General features: G+C 35.0%; 1 non-coding gene across 1 annotated transcript; it reads left to right on the top strand.

Annotated features, from left to right (window-relative positions):
• Positions 1–584: 584 nt before the first annotated feature.
• Positions 585–711, top strand: LOC129403065 (small nucleolar RNA SNORA27). The gene has a single exon (XR_008629052.1). It is a non-coding gene; the product is annotated as a small nucleolar RNA SNORA27 (small nucleolar RNA).
• Positions 712–4731: the final 4020 nt, after the last annotated feature.

Raw genomic sequence — 4731 nt, 5'->3', positions numbered from 1 at the left:
GCTAGATCATCATCGCTGAATCTGCTGAGCGTTCTAAGAGCCATTCTCCCTGAAGAGTTTATCCTCATAGTATGCTGTTGTCTGATACAGTACTGGATAATCATGCGTCATGCATGCCACAGAACAGCAGCTACCCTATAGCATTCATCCCCTAGAAATGACACTCTTGATGACTGCGGGGTTGAAGTGCTGAGATTAATGTTTTTTTGGACTAAAAAATGTCATGATGAAGGTGTTTAGGAAAGTAGTAACTTTGACCTATTAGTTTTAACATTGGGCAGAAGTTACTTATGCTACTTTTCCTATGTCCACACATAACAGAATAATCTACTATGAGTGGTTAAAGAGCTGCATGTATCTACTTTCCAATAACAAAGTTATAGAGAAAACTCATGTGCTGTCAAAGACACAATTGGGTGGCTGCAACTGGGGCGTAAAATGTGGGGGTTAGGGGGCTACATGAAGTGTTTAAAGAATTGCAAAGAGTTTTTCTAGTTACAGTTTAAGAATAAGGATGCGTGTTTTTTCTCCAAATTTTCTCCATAATTGGTAGTAATGAATGTCCCAGTAATGACGGGTGGCATTGCCCACTTCTCACTATGTTAATTGGATTTGTGTCTTTACAGATCATTCAAGTGGGGCAAAGGAAATATTATATTAACACTCAACCAAATATTGTGTTTATCTTGGATCCTGTCAGAATAAACAACTTGGAAAAAATATAAGAAAGAGCAGTATCCATTTTTAGTAAAAGGTAACACTTTGCAGATGGTTTTTCTCTGCTGTGTTTATTGAATAATGTGTTACATTTCTTGATAGTGTGTCCCACATTGAAATCACAAAATAAAACAGTTTTCTTAGAGTTTTGTCAAGCAATGTCTTAACTGATCCAAAGTGCTTTTAGCATTTGAGATGGTATTAATATATAAATGATAAATATATAACTATAAATATATCGTTTATAGTTATGTACTTTTATATATATAATTTTATAAATGATAAAATATTTCTCTATTAGATTCATAGATCCTGAAAAATATCCTAACTTTTTCATTGACCGAATGTCTTTCTGAAGCTCTGGAAAATTCCTAAGAGAGATTTTTAATTCCAAGTTGACTGCGAATTAGATTCATGCTCTTAAACGAAATAGATCTATAAAAAGAACTGATAGAAGTAGTGTGAGGAAAGACTCAAAGGGGACAGAGAGAGACAGACAGACTGACAGACTGACAGAATAAACAGGCCTGAGGAGTTAAGTATGAAAGAGTGGTGCAAGGTAGGAGGAAGTGTCAAGTATATAGGACACTGCAGTTTTAATAGAGAAAGCTATCCTTGTTTAATATAACCAAAACTTTTAAACTTTTTTTTCCCAAATAGTCTTTCAGAAAAGCAAATTCAGAGTCAGGATTTCATATAGAAGCTTCAACCTACAAATTAAAAATTGTTCCCATTGGGTATAAATAAACGTGTTCCCTTTTTTTCTAAAATACCTCTCAAATGAGTAATTTTTGTTAAATCAAATGACCTCAAACTGGTATTGGGGACCCACTTTATTGTCATTCTCTAAATCACATTGATAAACTTCTGCTACTTCGAGAGATAGGCATGAAAAATAATAATATATGCATTGCAATGAGCAGTATTTATAAAAAAAGTTTTGATTGAGGTGGAGGAAGTTTAAATTAAGGAGAAACCACTCAGCTAAAAGTAGTTGGTTGTATGTTTCGGGACTCAAGCTCCAGACTTAAAGGACAGTTCTGTCTAATTACAGATTTGACAATGCACTTTCCATAATATGACAAAGAAAAATTTATAGTAAAACCAAGTCAAGTCATAATAATGCGAATGAAGGAAGATAAAGCTGCGCAAATGCAAATACCCAGAAAAGGACAAATGAATAAGACAACCAGAGGAGATCTCAAACAGAGAGTGGAACTAGTAAAAACAAAACTAAGTTAGTAGTCATTGAAGTAACCATAATGCAAGGGACCTGTGGAAATCCCTTCTGCTCAAGACCCAAAGTCATAGATATATCTGTCAGAATCCAATAGAAGTATGTAAAAATTGTTAAAGGCACAATGAAAGTATAACAAAATTACAAACATTTTTTATTAATAAATGTATTACCAATATACCTGTGTTCTACTACTATTGCTTCACAGTACTTAGAAGGATTAGAAGGAAGAGAAAGTTGTAAAAAGCAAAATAGAGTAAATATTGAACTAGTTTCTCCTGCCTTCCACTTTAGTGGAGTTATTAGTAATGAAGATATTATCTTGCTAGTTTTCAGAAACATTTACTTGCTCTCATTTGGCTACAAGAGGGCAAAGCAAGGAATCTGAGGGTCATTTCAAAAGAAGAAACACTGCTCAAATTTTGGGAAGAGTGTTTTCTGTAGCCAATTATTTTCTGAAATGCGTAAGGTCTGATTAGATTCTCATTTGTATTTTCATAATTGTCTTTGAGAGAGAGGTATCTGTGGTGGAGAAATTTCTCAAAGTTCTTTTGCTCTGATATTAATAATTATTACACAGGACAGATAAACCTCTAGACTATCAGCACCTTTTATTGAAGGAAATGAGAATCTTACGAAACTTCTTTGGCTGCTGCCTTTCATCAATGAGCTCCTTCAGAGAGGAGGACAATTAGAACACATAGGTTTCCTCTCCTTTCATTTATACCCTTCTTTCCATCTGATGAACTTGTGACATCCTCTCTAAATTAAAAATCTTCCTTTGGATTAGCTTTTATATGAAAAGAGGATTCCGATCTGCTTTTCAGGATATCTGGTGAGATCGAGCAGATATCCTGCAAGTCTGAACAAGCTTTGCAAAGAGCAATATTTCTGAGTTCTGAGGCACTAGTAGCCATAGCTTCTCTTCTGGATGCTTTCCAGCCCACTTCCAATTAAAACCAAACTGATCCATAAATAAGAGACTGTAGCACTGTAGCACTGTTGACCCGTTTTCCATCAATTTGCTCGAACAGGCACCAGTAACATCACCATTGTGACACTTGTTGCTACCGTTTTTGGCATATTGAATATGCCACAGGGAGCAAACCAGACTCTGCTGTGCAGGTGGGATATTCTCGGTAGCTTGTCGTGCTCTCTGAAAGGGACAGAAGAATAAGATACTACGCTTGCTAATGTGCTCACTAAATACTCACTGTTAAAATGATGTATTCTAAAGGCTGTACTTCTTGAACAGCATATGCCCTTCCTAAATGATGAAGCCCCAGAGTGTAATGTCACAGTATAATTTATTTACAATACTATTTTATATTTATTACTGTTTCATAAATCTATTTTTTTTCTAAATAAACTAAAACATACTAAGCCATTTCTTCTCACAGTGATTTATTTAATACTTCCCATTCCTGGGCTGGAGCAATAGCACATTTGCCTTGCATGCAGATGACCCGGGTTTGATTCCCAGCATCCCATATGGTCCCCTGAGCACCACCAGGAGTAATTCCTGAGCGCAGAGTCAGGAGTATCCCTTGTGCATCGCCAAGTGTGACCCAAAAAGCAAAAACAAAAAAACAAACCAAAAAAAAAACCAAACAAACCTTCCCATTCCTGGCAAAGATACATGCACAAGAGGGGAAAGACATTTGAGGGTGTTTTGTGCTTGAATTTTTTTAATTCATATCAATTTAGCATAATGATTGCTTCCCCCCATTACTCAATCTGACAAAACAGATTAATTCCTCTAAAATGACTTTTATCTTTAAAATATTTACACACATTCTTGTTATCTATTCATTTATTTATTTATTAATTTTGCTTTTGAAAGTTGCATTCAAGTTCTTTATTCTGTGCTTCTGGGAACTCAATTTCTAAAACAAAATTTAGAGTAGAAATAAAGCGAGTGACAGGATTTATTGAACTGTCAAATGTTTATAGCTATTTATTCTTTTAAAGAAAACCAAATTTCTACTTGCTAATATTACTTTCTCATTGAGATAACGCTGTTTTACAAAACTATATTTTTAGGGACTGAGACAACCGGTGAGGTGCTTGCCTTATATGAGGACAACCATGGCACAATCCTAATAACCCATATGGTTCTCAGAACTTTCAAAGAATCATTCCTTAGTGCAGAGTCAGGAATAAACACTGAGTGCGACCAGTGTGGCCCTGACTCCCCATCTCCCAAAAAGACTATATATTTCAGGGTAAAATCTTATACCTCATATAAAATTAATGTTGCCATACAAAACCCACCACCAATGTGCCAATAGCATTTCATTAAAGCCCATACAGTCTAAATAAAAGTAATGTTATTTTATTAGTTGATCTTGGTTTGTACATTATAGCTAAAACATTATGTGAAGTACAGACTTTCAAAATTTTATCTTCTATCTGAAGATTCTACATACTAGTTTTGGTTTTATTTTTTGATACACCATTCTCAGCACGACTCATATAAGATGTGTTAACTTCATCACTCTCAAAGGTATAGACGCTTCAGAACTATCTTTGGCATTAGAAATTCTCAACTTAAAGTTTTTGTCTACTGTTTCATATTATGTAAGGTTTCAACTCTTATTTACCCATGTGCATAACAGTTCCAAACAAGCACTTTTTGGTATTCACTGTTCATTCAACTATTCCTGCAGAAACCATGCAAGAGGTCTTGAATGGGTTTCTCTATAATGTGTTGACAGTATGTGTCCACTGAGAATTCTAGCCTCATAGATCATAGAGGAGAGAAAGGCACCTCAATA

Source organism: Sorex araneus, chromosome 2, assembly GCF_027595985.1.
Source record: "Sorex araneus isolate mSorAra2 chromosome 2, mSorAra2.pri, whole genome shotgun sequence".
Taxonomy (NCBI): domain Eukaryota; kingdom Metazoa; phylum Chordata; class Mammalia; order Eulipotyphla; family Soricidae; genus Sorex; species Sorex araneus.
This window is presented reverse-complemented; position numbering and strand designations above follow the sequence as displayed.